We start from the raw sequence: 22,421 nt of genomic DNA, 5'->3' as shown, positions 1-22,421 counted from the left end.
CCTGTGCTGACAAGGGGTGCAGCTAAACAAGGTTTCATGCAAGCACAGCAAGGGGGAAAGCATGGGGAAAAGCTGCTGGGGAGAAGAAAACACAGCCCCGGGGAGTTAGGACAGCGGGAGGAGAGCGTGCGGAGCCTGTGTATTTTTTCCCCCTTCCTCTCCACTCCTCATCGGCAAAAATTGCCAGCCTAATTGTGATTCCTGCCTGCGTGTGCTGGTGATAATGTGGGAAAGGGAAAGGAGGCCGCAGCTGGATTATCCCAGAGCCCAGCTCCTGCTGAGTTGTAGACAGGGAGAGAAATCCTCGGCTTGACTTGAAAAGATAACTGGGGAAGTGGCCAGTCAAGGATCAATATGGGCCATCACGATGTGGGGTTTATATGGAGTCACTTTGCTGGCAGTAAAAGCCCACTTTAGCTCCGCGTGGAGGCAGATGGGGTTTCAAGCGTCTGCTCGCTGTGTGGAGAGGGGGCCTCTTCCCCATCCCTGTGCCAGGCACTGGATTAGCAAGGTTTGCCCTGCCCATCCCCTTGCCAGGCGCCAGATAAACAGGGCTGTCCCCATTTCTGGCTTTGCGTGCTCTAGGCCAGGACCGTGTGACATTAGCTCCTGGCAGTGTTTTGGGGCAGCCTCCTCATGCCCCGGATGCCTGAGTTCTCTGGGTGAAAGTGTCTCTCTCTCGGGAGGAATCCCTTCTCTCCTGAGCTTTTGGCATCCATGTGCAAAATGCGCCATGCTGGTGGTAGGCTTTGTGCCTCCGTAAGCATTCCCCTTGTGCTTGTATTAGGGGATCGGGGGGAGGAAGCTGTGCCGATGTAGCTGCTCCCCGCGGCTGGTATGGTATGGGGGGGAATTAAAGGGGTAAAGGTGGTCAGGCTGGTGCCATGCTGGTCGGGTGGCTCCCACCCCTTGCTACTGCTCTTGGTCAGTGGAGCCCTTAAAGGGGCTGGGACCGTGCATGGCTCTCAGGTGGTGCTTAGAGCCTTAGGGATTGGCCTGTGCATTCTCTGGCACTGGTAGTGACTCGGTAACTCAGGGGTTAATGGACACTGTGGTACTAGGTCACCTGCTAAACCTTAACACCCCTCATGCAACCCCCTGCCCCCCAGCTCTGTTTTACCTTAGCTGAGCTCAGGTACCTGCTGTGGGCTAGAGCCCCACGTGGGGCTATTTTTTAATCCTGCTACCACTAATACAGCCACGGGTCCCCAGTATCCCAGTCCCACTGCAGGGCTCTCCCCTAGTCCCCTGCAGGGCTCTAATGTGGACGCTGTGTGAGCCTGGTGCAAGCACAATGTATGGGAAAGTCCAAGTGAAAATCCCCCCTGGCGAGAGCGGAGCTGGGAGTGGAGACACAGAGCGTATTCGAGGGAAATATTTAGACAAGTTAGAGGCTCTGTTGCAATGAAGAGTCGACGGCTAATAGCAGCTCCAGTGGGGAGTGGGGCATTACAAGATGTTTGTGTCATGTACTGATTAGAGAGGGGAGGCTGGGATTCTGGTCCCCACTCCGGGGGGATCCCTGTGCTAAACATTGGCGGTGGGGGGGGGTTGGGATCTAGTTCCTTTCATTTCAGAACAAGTCCCACTGCTAGGATTTTACCCTGTGTGTCCTTAATGGGGGATGCAGCTGTACCAGAGACAGATCTGAGCTGAGAAATATAAACGCTGGTTTCAAGCAGCTCCAAAGCTCATGTTGCCTGGTTTTGCTAGTCAAGACGTATTTCAGTGCTGGATGGACTGTCCTGGATCAACATGGATCAACCCCCCAACCCAATCAAATCATGCATGAGTGGCCACATTTCACATGTTGTCCCCAGAGTGCAGGGAGGACAAGACCATTGTCTGTATCTCCCCCTGGCCACCCCATCCCTGCCTGGGCATGCACGCACTTTCCTCTCTGACCCAAGCATGCACTGAAGTGTGACTGTTCTCAGAGATCCTTTGCATCCTCAATTGAGCTTTGCACTAAAGACCAGAGAAGGAGGGGGGCTAGTTTGGAGCAGTCAGTCTTCCATTGCTGGAGATTCTTCCAAGTGCCACCTGCTGCACCCTCAAAAGAATTTGCATGGTCCTTTAATTGGGGGCGATCTTTGTTGAATGCCCATTTATCCTTCCCTAACTGTTCAACTCTCAACTTCTACCGTTTTAGAGCTATTGGTATTGATTAAAAACAGCTCATGGAAATACATAGCCGAGATGTGCAAATGGACCCTGCGACGAACAGCATTATGCGAGCCCCAGCTAGTTGCAGTTGGAGAAGTGTAAGCTGGACAGAGTGTGGGGCAGCTGGTTGGAACAGGCCTAACCCTGATCTGGCTTTAGACCATCAGGGAAGCTAGGGCTGCTTCGAGAGTGCCCAGAGGAATGATCTCCAAGAAGGCAGGGCAGAGATCTGCTTGAAGAAATAGGGTCATAACTAAGCCCCTCAGCCGGAGCCGAGTGACCCAGGCTCTGAGACTCCGTGCCTGTGGCCTTTCATTGCAGTGTAAACGTATAGTAAGAGAGGTCTCCTTCAGCTCTCTAGGCGGCCCTGCTTCTTGAGGATGCAGAGGCCCCCAGTTCAATTTCTTTGTGCAAAGGATGCCTTGCAAACAAGACTAATCCTCCATTTCATGTTTACTCACTTGGAAACCTTTGTGTATTTTGTGCCCTTCGCATCAGGCTTTGCAGTGTGTATTTATTCTTGCCAGCATGCACTAACACATTAGCATGTTTAGCGTCTCTCCCCCGCTCCCGCCCCTGTTCCTACCCCTGCCTCCACCTCCCTTGAATGAAATCCTTCAAACTCTTGTTAAGAGTTTTCCTCTAAGAAGGGAAGGCTGGCCTTGTCGTTCAGGACTAAACTAGGCATCAGGAGATAAGAGTTCAGTTCCCATCTTTGCCACAGGCTTCCTGTGTGACCTTGAGAAGTCACTCCATTTTTGTGCCTCAGTTTCCCCCGAGGATAATGGTTCTTTTCTGCCTTTTCTATTCAGAGTGTGAGCTCTTCAGGGCAGGGACTATATGTCTAGTGCCGTGTGGCCTCACTCAGAGTAAGGGCCACTCAGATCTACCCGTAGTGTAAATCACATAGGCGCTGCCGTAATGCATATAATATTACGCTCTTTAAAGTCATGATCCCCAAGGGTCTGAGCCTGATTGCATTGAAGTCAATGGGAGCTCGGGAGCTGGTTTCAGAGTGTGCTTGAGTGAGGCCTTGCTGCGTGGTTTAATAAAACCAGCCTTATGAAACAGCATGAAAATGAAGGCGCAGTAACTAAATGTGGCACCAGAGTCTTTCACTTGAACTTGTAGACCTGGATCAGGTATCACAGGGGTATTGAAAGCAGCAGTATATAGATTTTTCATATTTTTTCTTATGATCTTGTTTGCCCTTGTCTCTCCCCCATCCCTACCCCCCTTTTTGATCTGTAAAATATTTACATTGCATTATTATTGTAATCGCTGTAAGGAAACCAAGAACCTTCCATAATCAGCGCAGTACTGAAACCATTTGATCCTGACAAATCCACACTTCAGATCCCACCCCTAGCCCCCAGGAGCAGATTCATAACTACCCCAACACAGGCTTGGGGGCTTTGCTTATGGAGGTTGTGATGTCACAGGGAAGAAGTGTGTTCTTGACTCGAGCTAAAACTCCTAGACAAGCCGAGGCAATTTGTAGTGTTCACACAAGTTAGCAGGTCAGGGTAAACCCTAAGCTCCTCCATAGGCTTTACCTAGACTTGCGAACTCCTGTGAAAACTCCAGGCTGCCTTGTCTTCGCTAGGCTATTACCTCGTGGTAGACCACTCCGGTTAAGCATGCGTCTTTTTCTACTGAAGATGCACCCTGAGTGTTTGTTGTGATTTTAGGACTTAGGGCAGAGAAGCTAGGAAGTTTGTAGAATCCATTACTCAGGATCTAAGGGAGGCAATTTTGATGCAATGTTTCTGTTATTAAACATGCAGACATATGCTCCCATCCCCGCAGAATCTTGCTTTGAGTATTTAACTTTCCTTTGCAATTCACCTTTAATTCTATCCCCTTGTGTCAGTGCACTACACCATGATGTGCCATTATAGTATCACTGAGTAAATCCACATGCTATTCAGCACATAATACAGTATAATAAGACCCAGTGGAACAGATCTGCATATTTTTCTCTATTCTGCTCCTCTCTTGAGCCTCTGCACATAACTTATGTATGTTTAAAATGCTCCTCTATCACTGTGAATGCAAACATGTACCATTTAGCATTGCTGCTTAAACTGTATGTGGTGTAATCAGTCTAGATTTTGTAATACATGCACACCAGGGGCTGACTTCCAAGTGTTGATAGGAACATTGCATATGAATTTCCTATCTTCTGTGAATTTAAAATCTTGACCTTAACGGTGGATTTTAATATATAATGTGTCTGCATGTGTGGCATATACTCTCTGTATGTCATTTTTATAACTACATATTAGAACTGATCGGACAAACTTTGACAAAACCATTTTCCATTGGAAAATGCAATTCCATCAAATTTGTGAAATTGTGTTACAGTGTTGTTTAGGAGAAAAACCTCAAAGTTCCCATTTTGACATTTTTTAAATAAAATATTGCATTTTTTTCTTTGGAAATTCCATTTCATTTTGAAAAAAAATATATATATATATTTTCTATCATATTATATAATATGATGTGTAAACAGCGGCGGCTCCAGGCACCAGCGCTCCTGGGGTGGCAAGCCACGGGGGGTGCCCTGCCGGGCCCTGCAAGGGCGGCAGTCAGGCAGCCTTCAGTGGCGTGCTTGAGGGAGGTCTGCCGGTCCCGTGGATTCAGCGGCAATTCGGGGCCGGGGACCTCCCGCAGGCGCGCCGCCGAAGGCAACCTGCCTGCCGTGCTTGGGGCAGCAAAAAAGCTAGAGCCGCCCCGGTGTGTAAAAGAAAGCTGAAACTGAAACAGAATGATTTTGTCAAAATGAAAAACCCCACCAACTCAACAAACAAAAATCAGTATTTTCCTTCGCCGAGAATTTCAAAATGTGCTGGTTTCATTCCAGTTCCAAACAAACCCAGATATCAAAATCTTCAAATTCTTTGTGAAATGGAATTTCCATCCTGCAGTCCTCTCTGCTTACATAGATATCTGTAGCTATAGATACCTAGGGGGACAGCATTAACACTTGCTACAGGGCAGACAGAGTGGTCTTCTGGATGAGTCATTGCCAGAGGCCTCAGAAGATCTTAGGGAAGTCAATTGATCAGTTCCCCATCTGTATAACAGAGCTAACAATGTCCCCCTATTTCACACTAAGGTTGTGAAGCTAAATCATTTAATAATTGGGAGGTTCACATTCATCAGGGGAGCAACAGAAGTAGATAGACAGGCAGGTGCCAACATTTGGATACGGATTTTTAGACCTACAGGCTGAGATTTTCAAAGCACTGTATATCCAGACCCTCTTCGGCATCTTTGAAAATTGCGCCTGCCAAGTTTAAGGGCATCAGATCTAGGCTTTTGGCTTGACCCAGATAGAAATACAAGTGCCGTGCATGGTCAGGTTAGAGAATGCCTCCCAGGCCCAGAGTTTGGGATTGTTCCGATCTGCGATTTTTGGCTTGACCCATTATTGAGAAAGGAACCAGCATGAAATTTGGATACAGATCTAGGTTTGGTGATAACTGGTTTGGAGGTGGATGTGTCTCTATTATTAATGTATTTGCATTGCAGTAGCATCTAAAAGCCCCAGACATTGATCACAACCCCGCTGCTGGAGCGGCCCTATAGAACAAAAAGAAATTCCCCACCTTAAAGTGCTCACAAGCTCTTTGAAAGAGGCCCTGACCAGGCAATGAAGAGGAAATATATGGACTCTCCGACCTTGTCATGTTTATTACCAGCCTTATGGCCAATTCTCTGCCTTGCTGATAGCCAGCAGTTTTTCTGTAGTTAATGGCCACAGCTCCACTGATGATGGGTGCTCAGGGCCCTGGGTTTGGTTCACAGGCTGTCTATTGATCCTCCCAGCCCTTCAGGTCCCATCAACCCCAATTTGCAATTGTTAATTATTTCTCATTCGGAATCAATTTCCCCCAGTGCCTTTCCATCCCCTTTGCTACATTTAATCAATTTTTGTTCCTTTTGTCCCCTTCTGCTCCAGTCCGGAGAGTGATTGTTCATTGCAGAAGAGGCACGTCAAGCACATTGCCTGTGTTTGTTCGGCGGGGTGTCACTCTGGGTGAAATGGCTTGCTGGTTATTAAGGGAGAAGCAGCTAGTGAGGGTAAAAATATCGAAATGGGTGGGGATGGAAATAAAACATCACATCAGGTCGGACAATGGGCAACTAGCTGTGGAAGAATAGATCAGTAACCATAAAATACAGAGCTGTAATTCCATCCCGGCACTCCAGCAAGGTGATAAATCCCAGAGAGGGGAAAATCTGAACCACATATTACAGGCACGTATGAAGTGGGGGGTGGATGCAGTGGTACGAGCACAGATCATAACGCACATACCGCCTTGCCTGATAAAGATCAGCTCCACCTCGGTGGGGTGCCAGCCAGCTCCCCGCTCCATGGCAGGGATCCCATTGAGCTCTTGATCTGTTAGGCAAGTGGCTTGTATTTTTTCCTGCTTGGGTGCACTTGCCTATTAAGGCCTGATCTGAAGTCCGCCGTGATCGATGGGAATCTTTCCACTTCAATAAGCTTTTGGATCAGGCCCTGAAATTGTGCCCAGCCGTGCAAAGACACAGGCCATCTGCCAAGACAGTCCTGTATGCTTCCTTGCTCCCCGCCTCCCCTACGCCCTGTGGACACGAGGAAAGGACTGGCAAAGATCTGTTAGCTCTTCTACGAAAATGTAACACCCAACCCCATTTATCAAAGCAGCAACAATGACGGGGGCAGTGAAGTCAAGGGGAGACTTTCTGGCTTTGGCTCAGGAAGCAGCTAGCTAGCAAGCTGAGCTTCTCAGTTACATTGACTCCTCTAGGGGTGCATAGTGGCAGCATTAGAATTCCACCTGTCCTGCATGTTTACAGGAACTCAGGGTTAGCCAATGGAATTCACCCTGCAGGGTAGGAGGAAGCTTCCAGCTCAAATGCTGTGTTAGATTATTATGAATCAGTTGTGTTACCGTAGCGCCTGGGTGCCCTAGTCATCATCCATTGTACTCGGTGCTGTACAAAACCAGAACAAAAAGACAGTCTCTGCCCCCAAGAGCTTACAATCTACATGTAAGACAACAGATGGATACAGACAGACTGGGGGACTGCAAGGCAGCAATGGGACTCCCTCTCACCTTCCTCTGCCCATTATTAACCTCTCAGCATCCTGTTTGATAGGGTGATGATCAGGAAGTCCTGCATGATCCCAGATCAGTTACACACCTGTTTACACACACACACTCTCATGATCTGTCGTTTATTCCCTGCCATGCAGGTGCAAGGTTGGAAGCACAGCAAGGAAAGTATCGATCATTCCAACCAGTCATATTTTCCCCACCTCTTTCTAGTCCTTGGTTTTGGACAAACACTCACCCAGAAAGGAGAGAAGGGAATTAAATTAACGTACACAATTTCTCCCTGTCACTGAACTCTGACTAATGAGTCTATTTCTGGGTAATAAGAAGGAGCAGGAAGTGACAAGGCACCGTAATGAATTAGTGGCCCAGAACCTCGTTAGTCAGAATAATCTTTCCACAAAAGATAAATGATGCAAACATTAATTATGAAGCTGGTGTGGAAATGCATTTCATTATTTGGCATCCCGAGAAATGTCTCCATATTATTACTGGAGTGAGGTACTTATTTTTTTTTAAAGGTGGTCATAAAAAAGTATTAATAATGTGTTGGTCTGCAAGCACGATCACCTCTGCGAGGTGATACAAAACCATAGGCGGAAGAGGATTTCTGGGGTACCTCACATATCTATGCGAGTGTTCCTGGCTGCTTCTGTTAATTGTTTGTATTACGATAGTTCCAACCAATATCAGAGGCAACCATTGTGCCAGGAGCTGTACAAATAGGGAGCTCCTGTCCTGAAGAGCTTACAATCTTAATCAACAGGACAGACAACAGATGGGAGAGAGGATTATTATCCAAGTTTTATAGTTGGGGGAAACTGAGGCACAATTTGAGAGATTTTACAAAGGGGTGTTGGTGCCCGAAGATGCAGAGAAGCACCTAGTGGAATTTACAAAAAGGCCTAAGTTAAGTGGCTAACTCCCTACAGCACTTTTTAAATCTCCATTTGAAACTTCTCTGCATCTTCAGGCACTTAAATAGCTTTATAAATCTGACCCAAAGGGATTGAGTGACTTGCCTGAGGGCACACGGGAAGTCTGTGGCAGAGTCAAGAATAGGAGGCAGGTCTCGTTAGTCCCAGTCCTGTGCCTCCACTGCAATACTGAAAGGTTATTAAGGGGGAAACAGTGACGATAAAAATTTTTAGGTGGATGGTTTCAGGTCATGTAGATTTTGTGAACTTGAATGTGAGCTGGTTCCAGTTCAGCCAAGTTAAAACATAAAAACATAAGAATGGCCGTACTGGGACTGGTCCAGCTATTCCAGTATCCTGTCTCTGACAGCGACCAGTGCCAGATGCTTCAGAGGCAATGAACAGAAGAGGGCAGTTATCTAGTGATCCATCCCCTGTCATCCAGTCCCAGCTTCTGGCATTTGATGGTTTAGGGTCACCCAGAATATGGGATTGTTTCCCTGACCATCTTGGCTAATAGCCTTTGAGGGACCTATCTTCCATCAACTTACCTAATTCTTTTTTGAGGAATATCCACAATGACCCCAAGATCTCTTCCTTGACTGATAAGAGCTCATTTAGACCCCGTCATTTTATATGTATGGTTGCGGAATTCTTTTGCAATGTGCATTACTTTGCCCATATCAACATTGTATTTCATCTGCTGTTTTGTTGCCCAGTCACCCAGTTATGTGAGATCCCTTTGTAAACTCTTTGCAGTCAGCTGTGGACTTAACTATCATGAGTCATTTTGTATCATCTGCAAATTTTGCCACTTCATTGTTCACTCCATTTTCCAGATCAGCACAGGTCCCAGTACAGATCTTTCGGGGGGGGGGGGATATCACTATTTACTCCTTTCCTTTGTGAAAAATGATCATTTATTCCTACTGTCAGTTTCCTATCTTTTAACCAGTTACTGATCCATGAGAGAACCTTCCCTCTTAGCCCACAACAGCGTACTTTGCTTAAGAGTGTTTGGGGAGGGACCTCGGTGAAGGCTTTCTGAAAGTCCAGGTACACTATATCCACTGGATCCCCCTTGGATGAGGTGTCTGGGATGCAGTGGGGCTCCCCGGGGCTATGGCGGGGAGAGAAGACTCCCCAGAGTTCTCTCCCCCCCTCAGCAGCACCTGGGCTGGAGGGGGGAAAGGTGCCTCTTCCCTGGCTGAAGCAGGTCTGGGCTGGTCAGGGTCGGGGCTTGGGGAGAGGCGCCTGTCTCCCAGCTGCGGCAGGTCGGGGCTGCCGAGGGGAGCACCATGGCAGGTCCGGGGGTTGGGGAGAGGTACCTCTCCCTGTCGCATCCCTGAGCACCTGTACGGCACTTAATAGTCAGCTGCGCAGCCACACAGCTTAGAGGGAACTTAGTGAGGCATGATGTCCTTTTACAAAAGCTGTGTTGATACTTCCCCAATATATCATGTATAGCTTTGTGTCTGATCATTTTCTTCTTTACTGTACTTTCAAGAAATTTGCCCGATACTGAAGTTTGGTTTATTGGCCTGTAATTGCCAGGATTGCCTCTGGAGCTTTTGAAAAAAAATGGTATGACATTATCTACCATCCTGTCATCTGGTACAGAAGATAATTTCACCCATAAATTACATAACATTGTTAGCAGTTTTGCAATTTCATATTTGAGTTCCTTGAGAACTCTTGGGTGATACCCTCTGGTTCTGGTGACTTATTACTGTTCAGATTATCAATTTGTTCCAAAACCTCCTCTATTGACACCTCATTCTGGGACAGTTCTTCAGATTTGTCCCCTAAAAAGAATGACTCTGGTGTCGGGATCTCCCTCATATCCTCTGCAGTGAAGACCAATGCAAAAAAAAAAATCATTTGCCTTCTCTGCAATGGCCTTGTCTTCCTTGAGTGCTCCTTTAACTCCTTTAGCATCTTGATCGTCTAGTGGTATAGTGGACTTGTTGGCAGGCTTCCAGCTTCTGATATACTTTTTCTTTCTTTCTTTTTTGCTCTTAGTATTTGTGTCCTTAGCTAGTTGCTCTTCAGATTTTTTTCTTGGCCTCCATTATTATATTTTTACACTTGACTTGCCAGAGTTTATACTCCTTTCTATTTTCCTCAGTAGGATCTGACTTCCAGTTTTCAAAGGTTGCCTTTTTGCCTCTAACTGCCTCTTTTATTCTGCTGTTTAGCCATGGTGACAATTTTTTGGTTCTCTTACTGGTGTTTTTTTGATTCGGTATATACATTTGCCTTTATTATGATGTTTTTGAATAGTCTCCACACGGTGTAGTCCCCTGTTTTGGAGTTAAATGCTACTGTGGTGGGTTTCCTTTATACTTTCCCCCGGGAGGATTTTTTTGGCACTTTACCCCCTATATTATGGTCACTATTACCATGAGGTTCAGCTATATTCACTTCTTGGACCAGATCCTGTGCACCTTTTAGGATTAAATCAAGAATTGCCTCTCCCCTTGTGGGTTTCAGGATGAGCTGTTCCAAGAAGCAGTCATTTATGGTGTCTAGAAATTTTATTCTCTCCATCCCTTCATGTGGTGACATTTACCCAGTCAATATGAAGATAGTTGAAATCCCCCATTAGCATTGCGTTTTCTGCCTTAGCAGCCTCTCTAATCCCCCTGAGCATTTCACAATCACCATCACCAGCCTGGTCAGGTGGTCAGTCGTATGTTCCTACTGCTATACTCTTATTATTCAAGCATGGAATTTCTATCCATAGAGATTCTATGGTACAGTTAGATTCATTTAAGATGTTTACTTTATTTGACTCTGATTTTTTTCACATATAGTGCCACTCCCCCACCAGTGCAACCTACTGGCATTGCTATATATTTTGTACCGTGGTACTACCATGTCTCACTGATTATCCTCATTCCACCAAGTTTCTGTGATGCTTATTCTATCAATATCCTCATTGAATGCCAGGCACTCCAGTTCACCCACATTAGTATTTAGACTCCTAGCATTTGTATATAAGCACTTGTACCACAGTTTGTTAATGTTCAGTTGCTTGCTTTCGTGTGTTTTATTTCAATAGGACTTGTTCACATTTTACTCTTCCTCACTAGCTCCTACCTGTAATTTACCAACTTCTTTGCAATCATCTTTCCTAAGATGTAGAGTATTCCCTTTAATAAATCCTCCCCTAAGGGATGTCAGTGTCTGAACCACATGCTCCCATGCTCCTGTCGGCTTTCCCCATCCCTTGTTTTACATGCTCCTCTACAGCGTTTTTAATTTTACATGCCGGCAGTATGGTTCTCTTTTGGTTTAGAGAAGCCCATCCTCCCTGTCCAGGCTTTTCCTTTCCCAAAAGGGTCCCCCAATTCCTAAGAAACCTAAAACCCTTCTTTTACACCATCATCTTCTCCCGGCATTGGGATCCTGTAGTTTGTCTGTCTTTCTGGCCCTGTGCATGGAATTTGAAGTATTTCAGATAATGTTTCCGTGTAGGTCCTGCACCTAAATTTGGCCTCCAGGACCTCTCTCCTATCTTTCCTTATGTTGCTTGTACCCTAATCAAATCCCCCATTACTATTACCTGGCTCTTCCTAGTAACTGGTATTCCTTTAGAGAGAGAGGACACCATTATTTAGTTGGGGTTGGTCCTGCTTTGAGCAGGGGGTTGGCTTGATGACCTCCTGAAGTCTCTCCCAACCATAATATTCTATGATTCTATGACATCATCTGGAAGGAGGGTCCCAGCTATGGAATTGCTTCCCTCCATTCCAGCTTCCCGAGACTTCCATCTTCTTAACGACACAAAGGCTGCTCAATGCTTTGTTTGCAGTTCCTGATCTCCCTGTGAACCTTACTGCTTTCACTGGCCCCTATTAAGTGTTAATCCACCCCCTCCCTCCACAAGCCCTGGGACATCCCTTCACTACCAATCCATGTTTCCAGGGGGTATGGGCTAGCTCGCAGTCTCCCCTCCCCTTCTTTTGTCCTTAGGTGGTGGTTGGCGTGGGCCCATCCCCCATATGCCACTGTCAGGGCAACCAGGAAAGAGAGACACTGCTCCCCAACCTCCTTGGGGCAGTCTTCTTCCAGACAGTGAGCTGAAGCAGCAGTAGATAATGTAGAGTCCATCATAGCAGAAAAAAGAACAAGGAGTCCTTGTGGCACCTTAGAGACTAACCCATTTATTTGGGCATAAGCTTTCGTGAGCTAAAATCCACTTCATCAGATGCATGCATGTTAGTCTCTAAGGTGCCACAAGGACTCCTTGTTCTTTTTGCTGATACAGACTAACACGGCTGCCACTCAGAAACCTGTCATAGCAGGAAGAGGGCAGGACTTGGCTGTGATGAACATAAAGGGGTTTCTTCACTGGGGCTGCTGCTGGACACAGGCGGGGAACTTGTAGTTCTCTCTAGCTTCCAGCCTGTTCTGTAGTGCAACATCCTAGGGTCGCTCTAATTGGTGTACTGGATCCCCCCAATAGTGACTATACTCCCCCCACTGCTGCTGCCAATCCTACCACCTGGACCATGGGTTGCTGAAATGCCCCAAATCACACCACACTCATGTGTTGGCTTGAATCCTTCCCAGGTACCCAAAATGGTTCAAGCAATGTTGTTGTTTTTTCTTTAGCATTGACTCGTGGGATCAAACTGTTTTTGTTCAGCCCTAATTTGGACATGGGCTGCCAGGGGGAGAGATCAGCAGCACCTATCCTGACTGTCCCAGCACCAGGCACTTTACTGTCGGTCTGTGTTGCGCAGTGAAATCCGGTCTGCTCCGAACCCCAGTTTGGCATGATGTGAGTTTACAGGACTCTAGCCTACATGACAGTCTAGTTAGGAGTCACCCCCATAGAAGCATCTGTACCAAAATTGAAATCTAAAGGGGTGGAGGAGTGGGGGCAAGGGAGTTTGCAGATGCCCGCAGATGGATGGGGGAAATCATTCCATTCCCCTTCTCACTGGCAGCTGCTTCCACCTCCGCCCGGTCCCGGGTGTTAAAAAGGTTGTCCCAGTTTTCTCCTTTGTTGTTTTTATTCCTGCCATGTTCAGGTGGCTTCTCGCACATTTCAAAGAGCCAACACATGGTATTTGGTCACAGCTGCTTCTGTACCTTCCAGGTACAATTACTCTACAATACAACTTGATTTTGTACAGTGTCTTTCATACCAACCTGCCTCTAAAAGCTCTTTGCAGGATCTAACACCGTTACAGTGTGAAATGATGAATAATAGAGGAGGAGAGGAATTAAAAGTCATATTACAGCTGGAGCAGAGCAGGTGGGTTATTCTCACCTAGGGGTTCTCCAACTCTTTTGGAGCATGCAATAGCAACCTCTCCTTCCACCACAGGGGGCAGAAGGAGACTGGCACGACCCCAGGATATAGGTGAGAAGAGGAAATGGTCAGGTCAGCTTGGGAATGAGTTCATTCGGTGCAGTCTCTGCTAGTACAGCCGCTATGCATGATGAGTTAAAGCTCCTGGCCCTGTTTCCAAGTGGAACCCCCATGGAGGAAGGGGGCAGCGTTAGGCCATGTAACTTACTCCATGGAAGTGAATCTGGTCCAAAGTCACTAAGGAGTAGTATCAGTGTTATATCATCAGAAACAGCAGCATCCAGTGGATGGGACACTGGGTTGAGAGTCAGGAGACCTAGGTTCTATTCCTGGTACTGCCAGTAACCTTGAGCACAACACTTCCATCCTCAGTTTCCCATCCTGTAACTGTCTTGTCTAGTTATGCTCTTCAGGACAGAAACTGTGTCTGTACAGCTCCTAGCACAATGGGGACCTGAACTCAGCCCTCTAGATGCAACTGCAACATGAATAATAATAATTGTGGTGCTTCTTATAATGACTTCTATGCATACATCTTTATCACTTTAACTATATTGGTTTGAAATTGCTATAGTTAAAGCAGTTCAGCTCCCTAGTGTGGACACAGTTATGCTGGTATAGAAGAGCTTAAACCAGTAGAGTTTATTCCTATAAGGGAAGGGGAATAAGCTATACCATTATAAAGTACTTTTATACCAGTATAACTGTCCACACACAATTGTTCTGGTATTACTATTTCAGTTTAAACAAATCACACCTAGAACCAAAATAGAGAAATCAGTAAAAGCAGACAAAAAACAATGAAAATCACACAGAGCAGAGGTAACATTGTCAGAAGTACTAAAGTGACTTAATAACCTAAGTCCCATTTTCAGAAGGGACTTAGGCGAGAGTAGTGGTTCTCAGCCAGGGATACGTGTACCCCTGGGGGTACGCTAAGGTGTTCCAGGGGTACATCAACCCATGTAAATATTTGCCTAGTTTTACAACAAGCTACCTAAACAGGACCAGTGAAGTCAGTAGAAACTAAAATTTCCTACTGACAATGACTTGTTTATATTGCTCTATATACTCTACACTGAAATGTAAGCACAATATTTATATTCCAAAGGATTTATTTAATAATTATATGGTAAACAATGAAAACGTCACCAGTTTTTCAGTAAGAGTGTGCTGGGACACTTTTGTATTTTTATGTCTGATGAGTAGTTTTTAAATTAAGTGAAACTTGAGGGTGCACAAGACAAATCAGACTCCTGAAAGGGGTACAGTCGTCTGCAAAGGTTGCGAGCCACTGGGCTAAAGCCTGACCCTCACTTAAAAATTTAGACGGATCTAGTCGTCACCCAAGGCTGTGAAACATTGTGCACCCTGTGCAGTGTACTTAGGCCAACCTAACCTCCGCTGTGGACACAGCTAGGTCAACAAAAGAATCCCTCTGTCGACATAGCTACCGTCTCCTGGAGAGATGGATTGCTTACAACAGTGAAAAACCCCTTCCATTGATGTAGGAGGTGTCTGCACTACGGCTGCAACATCATAGCTATGCTGCTGTAGCAGCTATGGTGTAGACGTAGCTTATGACTACACCACAGAACTTATGTCAGCACAGCCGCATCGTGTAAACGCAGCCTACAACAAAAGGAGGAGTTTTTTCCGCCAATGTGGGAACACCACCTCCCCAAACGACGGTAGCGATGCTGACAGAAGCCCTCTTCTCTCTACGTAGCTGTGTCTATGCGGGTTTTTTTGTCAACAGCTATATTGCCAGGCATGTGGGGGGGGAGTTTGCCACACTCCTGGCCAGTAGAAGTTACAAATGTACACCAGGCCGTAGTCACTTAACGAGGCTAAGCTCCATTTCTTTCCAATGAGACTGCAGTCAAAGGCGTGACTGCATTATGGCTAGACGCTTTCATCTAGCTAGCTCCAATTACCTCACCAGCACAGACTAGCCGCTCACATCTGTATCTAGGGCCCCGTGTGGGCTCGGACAGCCCCGTGCTGCTGCGGCTTCACGGCTTTTGTTCAAGCACGCCAGATCCAAGTCTACGTGTGCGGCAGTCCTACCTCTGGTTGCTGTGTAGATAGACCCTTCGTCTCTTAAGAGCCTCTTTTGAAAACGGGACTTTGGCTGTGTTTACACTTGGAGCAGGAGGTATAATTTCCGGCTTGAGGCAACCTACCCACACTAGCTCTGAGCAAGAGAGCGTGCTAAAAATAGAGCAGAGCCGTGGTGGCACAAGCAGCAGGAAAGGCGAAGTATGTACCTAGCATGTTGGGCAAGCTCGTAATTGGGGTGGCTAGCCCCACCCAGCCTTTGTGGCACTGTGGCTGCACTCTGTATTTGTCACGCTCGCTCCATCAGAGCTGCCCTGGGTATGTCTTCTCGAGCTGAGAAGCACATCTCCAGCTCGGCGAATAGGCTCCTAAGGCACCTAGGTACTTTTGAAAAATTTCCCCCATCTCTAAAAGGCTCTTCCTGCTCCTAGGGTGTCTTCCTGCCCCTGGGGTGCGAATAAACCAGATGGAAATGTGTGTGTGTGTGGAGGAGGGAGAGGGATGTCATTGTCCTTTCCTGCTCACCCACAACAATCCCTCGCCACACGGCAACTGTCTGCTTCCCAGTTCCCCCGCGTAGAGTGGGCAGAGAGGCGTGTGCGTTGGCCAAGCACCTGACAGAGAGCCTGAGCAATGCAGCCTCTCGAGTTCCTCCTTTTCTCCATATTTATGAATATGCTGGTCTCTGCTGCTGTCCTGCCGCTATCTGACTGGCGACTGCATAACAAAAGTTGGGAGGGGAGGAATGAAAAACAGTCGAGGAGCAATTTCTAATCCCTGACTCCCAGGCTCTTTATTGTGCTGTTAAATTATGTTACGCTCACAAATAATAATAATCCAGGGAGATGAGACGCAAGAAAAAAGAACCATTTTTTTCTCTTTCTCTCTCTCTCTCTCTCTATATATATATAACCATTTGCCAGGTCTGCTGGGCACTCGGGTTAGAGAAAGGAGGCAAGAAACAAGCCAGGATTATGCTGGGAAATACACAATGATAATTATCCAGCCACAGCAGAATCTTTTAAAAGCCACAGAACAAATCCACCCATTATGCTCTCACAGGTCCCCTTTGCATTCAGAGGAACTGATCGGGTGGGATCTATCCTTGTCTGCCTCTTTGCATGTGTCTACCCACCCCACAGCAGGCAACTGACTTGGGCTCGCAGGGCTTGTGCCACCACGCTAAATATAGCCTTGTAGACATTACAGCTTGGGCCGGAGCTTGCATGAGTCTGTTGACCCAGGTTTGGTGGTTCGCTGCCATGGGCTGCAATTGTCTGTGATGCATACCCTGTAAGGGTCTGCTCCAATGACCATTGAATTCAATGGAAAGGACCTAATTTGGGCTTTGGATCAGGCCTTATAGGCCTGGCTGACACAAAAGGAAGTGGAGTGGAGAAAAAGGGAACAAGTTCCAAGGCCATGTGCTCTCTTTTCTAGCAATAGCTATTGTCTCCATGAGCGGAGATGATGGGATTTGAACTCAGTCTCCAAAAATCAGTGAGGAGGAGGAGTATTTCCACAGGGAGCAGGGGCATGTTGAGGAGGTACTCTGCTATTCCAGCAGAGGGCAGCAGTGCACATCAATGGGCAACTGTGCATCACATCTTGTCTTCCTCGAGAGCCTGGCCCACGAAAGGATAACAACCTACTACTGTTTCCAGTTAATAGCATGACGACTCTAGCAGATATGAATTGAGACTTGTGCCATGGTGCTGAAAATCTCCATTTCAGACCATGCAAGGGGTCACCATGCACACATGTTCATTTTGTTCTGAATTTTGGAGGGAGGATGCTTGATAGCTGTGTGTGTCTGAGTTCTGCAGAGACAGCCCTGGCTTGGAGAGGGCGCTGCTAACTGGAAGCTTTGCTGCTCACTTTGTATTGGAGGGGAGAGGCAAGTTCAACCATCACAGTCAGTACTGGAATCTGGGGGTCCATGGACCTAGGATAGAAATTGGGGGTGAGGAGTTCAGGATTCCCGGTTTCTATTCCTGGCTCTGACTTGGATTTCACCTGCCTCAGTTTCCCCACCTCTATAATAAATCCAGTAGCTTGCTTTTATAATCCCAGCCATGTGCTGTCAATATGGGGGTCATTTCCCATTGCAAGAGTGGCATCCTGTGTAGCAATGTGCTCCCACCATCCCTGCTTGTCCATCACATCTGGGTCTCCGAGAATTATATAGCCCTTTGTCCTTAGCCTGCTACTCTTCCAGTCAGTGTCCTAATGGATAGAGCACTGGACTGGGACTCAGGAGACTTGGCCTCTATTCCTGGCTTTGCCACTGGCTGCTGGGTGACTTTGGGCAAGTCATTTAACTGTTCCATACCTCAGTTTCCCCATCTGTAATATGGTATTAATAATACTGACCTCCCTTTGTGAAGTGATTGAGATCTATTGATGAAACAAGTGAGCTATTATTCTTGGCTTCCTTGCTGGGAATCTTCTAAGTCTTAGGTTCCTTCTCTTGGCCCGGGTGCCTCCCTGTAACAGAAGGGGGTGGTTGGGCCCATAGGGGGTTTCACTGGGCTTTTCATACTCTCTCAATGATACACTAGAAGCCCCAGAACTGTAATTCACCTGCCACCTGCGCTGTGCGGCTCTGAGCAAGATGAGATGACAGTAATGATTCCAGAGCCCCGTCTTGCCTGCAGCTGCCATGACTGCTGACTACCGGCTGTGTGGTTTGCTAGTTTAGATGCCACATTGCTGTGAGGCAGGGTGTGTGTGTGTGTGTTGGGGAAGGCAGAGAAATGGGAGAACAGTTTATTCAGTACAGTCCTGGCCCTTTCAAATCCATTCAGGGAAGGGACTTTATAGGACTTCACCCTTGCTGGACAGGTGGGCATGTGGAACTCCAGGCCTGAAGGCCAAGCACTTTCCTTAGTGGGGCAATGTAGTTTTAGGAGTACGGACTCACAAGATCAGGGTTAATTCCTGGCTCTGTCACAGCCTTCCTGTGTGATCTTGGGCACTTAGTCTCTTTGTGCCTCAGTTCCCCGTCTTTAAAATGGGGATAACCCCCCAGGCTATGAGTCTTATAACTAAGGCTACATTTTACTCATGGGTATTTTTAGTAAAAGTCATGGACAGGTCACAGGCAGCAAACAAAAATTCACGGCCGGTGACCTGTCCGTGACTTGTACGATATACCCCTGACTAAACCTTGGGTGGTCTGGGCAGGGGATGGCCTGGGGGCACCGTGGGTGCTCTGGGGGGTACCACACATGCACTGGGGGGGCAGCCTGGGACCCCCACTGCTGCTGGGGAGTGGAACCAGGCGGTCTGAGACCGCCTTAGCATGGTCAGTGTGGCTGGCCCAGGGGCTGCCCGAGCTGCAGGGAGAGTGTGTGTGTGTGTGTGTGTGTGAACAGCACCTAGCACAGTGAGTCTGTGGATCAAGGTTGAGGCCCCTATTGTGATAGAAATGATGAGGATGATAGCTCTTTCTCTGCCCTCCAGTCCTGAGTAACGCAATGCCTTTGCCCTGATTCCCCGGCACTGCACTGGAGCACAGCTGTGATCGTACACAGATTAAAACAGGTCAAAGACTGATGAGGCAATTGATCGCTTGGTAGATGGGGGTGCAGTGGCTTTCAGACCCCCCGGCTCTGGGGGAATGAGCGGAGAATCAAACTTCCCTAGATATGAGAAACGCCAGCCTGGAATGCGAGATCCATTTCAGTCAACTCTCCTGCACCAGTGAGATATCTCATCTGATTCACAGAGGTTTAATCAGCATGAGATCCAGCCGACACCCTATCTGAGCCAGGGCATTAATCCTTCCTTAATCTGAGCCTTACAATCAATGTGATATTTATGTATGTAGCGTACAATGCAGGCTGTCTCATTCAATCTAAATTACACGCGTATTTGGGAACCTTAATTCAAAGCTTTCTACCCCGAGGTCTCGGGCACAGAGCCGTGCACTGCCCCTGTCTTTAGAAACAAGTCCAGCACGTATGTTTCCCATCTCCCCATTCAGCTTCAGGCAGGCAGTTGGATTTTGGTCTCTCTCTCTCTCTCTCCATTCACTCTTTCCTCTGTTGCTGGGACTGTTCCTTTAAGTGGTGAGGCTAGACAATGGAGATGTGGATGTAGCAGCCTGTGGCAGCTTTCTAGAGGGGGCACTGCGGTTGACAATCATTTGCAATAGAAATATAATGGGCCTAATTCTCCTTGCAGGTTAATTTTACACCAGTGAAACTCCACTGACTTGAGTGGAGTTTTCCCTGATTTACACTGATGTAACTGAGATGGGAATTGGGTTCGACACTATGAGGGCAGCCTCAATTTACAGCAGTGCTTAACAGGACTGCTGGTACTTTCTGATCTCTGGGGATCTCTACAGCGTTTCTGATCTTCAGCTGGTTCTCCCACTGCCTTGTTCCCAGCCGCAGAGGGCACTTCCCCTCTTGCTGCTCCGCAGGCATCTGAAATGATAACTTCTTGGCCTCTCAATGTTATCTTTGGTGCAAGGATTGCAAAGTGTGCTGCAACAACGCTGGGAAGTTGGTAAACATTGCATTGAACTGGCTAGTTTCCACTGCCCTCACTGGAGGAGTTCAGAACTGTGTGTCATACGCCCTTTACTATTGCTAGCTGATGGGGATTCTCCATTAGTCCAAGGAGTAGATGCCTGAGATTTGAAGCAGGAAGGCCTGAGTCCTAGATTGCTCTCACTGTGAAGTACTGAGTGGGCTGTGTTTTACGGAGCGAACCAGAAGCAGGTTTATTTGAGGTGGTTCTGGGATGGAATCTCAGAAGTGACGGAGTTAAAGGCGCTCGGGGGGAATTCACGCGTATTGTGAGCTCAGTCTGTCCGAACAGGAGTCACTGGCTGGGAATGGCCTAGGCATACTGCTACGTGCTATGGGCAACTCACCGCTACGGTACAACTGGCCTGTTGCAGGCTGTATGGAATTGTGCAGGAACACTGGTTATGGTGGAGCTCACAGCTCTTGTAGTTCCAGTCACTTTCAGCAGGGGGTGCTGTATGGAATGGCAGGGAGCACTAGCTATGGGCTAGTTCCGTTATTGCAATCCTAGTGTCTCTCAGCAGGGCATGCTGCATGGCAGCACTGGCTATGGGGGAGCTCCCAGCTCTCCTGTAGCCAAAGGGGACAAGTGATAACAGACCAGAGGTAAGCATAAAAAAGCCATCAGCCTTAACAGAGAGCTAGACATTGAGGGGTGGGTACGGACAATTACAATTAGGTCATAGGAGCAAAAAGAGGGAAAATCAGTGTGGGAATCTGCTCAACAATCTATACACAAATGCAAGAAGCATGGGAAACAAACAGGAAGAATTGGAAGCTTTGGTACATAAGCTAAATTATGACTTAATTGCCATCACAGGAAGTTGGTGGGATAAATCTTATGACTGGAATATTGGTAGAGAGGGGTATAACTTGTTCAGGAAGGACAGGCAGGGGGAAAAAGGGAGCATGTGTTGCATTATACAGCAAGAATATATATATGTCCCCTCTGGCATGACTGTGCCTGCACTGGCATGACCTTGCACATACAGCATGTGTAAGGTCACACCAATGGGGGCGGAGTGGTGTAATCTTCAAAATGGGGTCTCCTGTCCAGTATTAGACCAAAGCACATCCAGTTTTGTCTCCATACTGGATGGAGGACAAACCATCCAAAACCGGAACTGTCTAGTTTCTAACCGGACAGACAGCCTGCCTAAATTTAACTACTCAGATTTCTGTTGGAAAAGTCATATGGCCAAACACAAAATGCCCAATGTGTTCTTGGAAGGTATTGGGGGCAACTTTTTGTTTCAGAAAGTGGAGGAAGTGACCTGGGGAACACACATTTCAGACTTCATTCTGACCAAGAGGGAGGAATTGATAGCATATCTGAAGGGGGAAGGCAATTTGGGTGAAAGTGACCATCAAACGACAGATCTCATGATTCTACGAAAAGGAGGGAGTGAAAGCAGCAGAATAAGGACCGTGGCCTTCAAAGGAGCAGACTTTAACCAACTCAAAGAACTGGTAGGTAAGGTCCCCTGGGGAGAAAATCTAAGGAAGGGGTAAAGGAGTTCAGGAGAACTGGCCATTTCTCAAGGAGACAGTATTAAAGGCACAACTGCAAACTATCCTGACGCAAAGGAAAGATAGGAAGAATAATGAAAGGCCAGTATGGCTCCATCAGGAGCTCCTAATCCCCCGAAAATCCAAAAGGAATCCTACAAAAAGTGGACACCTGGGCGAATTGCCAAGGAGGAGTACAAAAGAATAGCACAAGCCTGTAGGGACAACATGAGAAAAGCTAAGGCACAAAATGAGTGGCACCTAGCAAGAAACATAAAAGGCAATTAAAAACAGGTTTTTTTTAAATACACTGGGTACAAAAGAGAAAGGTGAAGGAAAGTGAAGGCCCTCTACTCAGCAGGGAAGGAAGCTAATGACTGATGACATCAAGAAGGCTGAGATGTTTAGTACCTATTTTGCTTCAGACTTCACTACAAAGGTTAATGATGACTAGATACTCAACACAATTAATATTAACAGCAAGGGGGAAGGAATGAAACCACAATAGGGAAAGAACAAGGTAAAGAATATTTAGAGAAGTTAGATGTATTCAGATTGAGAGGGCCTGACAAAATTCATCCTAAGGTAATTCAGGAACTAGCTGAAGCAATCTCAGAATGGTTAGTGATTATCTTCGACAGCTCCTGGAGGATGGGTGATGGCTCAGAGGATTTGAGAAGGGCAAGTATCTATTTTTTAAAAAGGGGAACAGAAAGGACCCAGGGAATTATAGACCAGTCAGCCTAACTTTGATTCCTGAAAAGATACTGGAACAAATGATTGAACAATC

At 47.0% G+C, this 22,421-nt stretch overlaps 1 protein-coding gene across 2 annotated transcripts in view; it reads left to right on the top strand.

Moving 5' to 3' along the window:
- LOC123354650 (neurotrimin) overlaps nt 1-22,421 on the top strand; it is a 654,629-nt gene that overhangs the window by 213,387 nt on the left and 418,821 nt on the right. The gene's annotated exons all lie outside the window — the stretch shown is intronic.

Source organism: Mauremys mutica, chromosome 22 (assembly GCF_020497125.1).
Source record: "Mauremys mutica isolate MM-2020 ecotype Southern chromosome 22, ASM2049712v1, whole genome shotgun sequence".
Classification (NCBI taxonomy): Eukaryota; Metazoa; Chordata; order Testudines; family Geoemydidae; genus Mauremys; species Mauremys mutica.
This window is presented reverse-complemented; position numbering and strand designations above follow the sequence as displayed.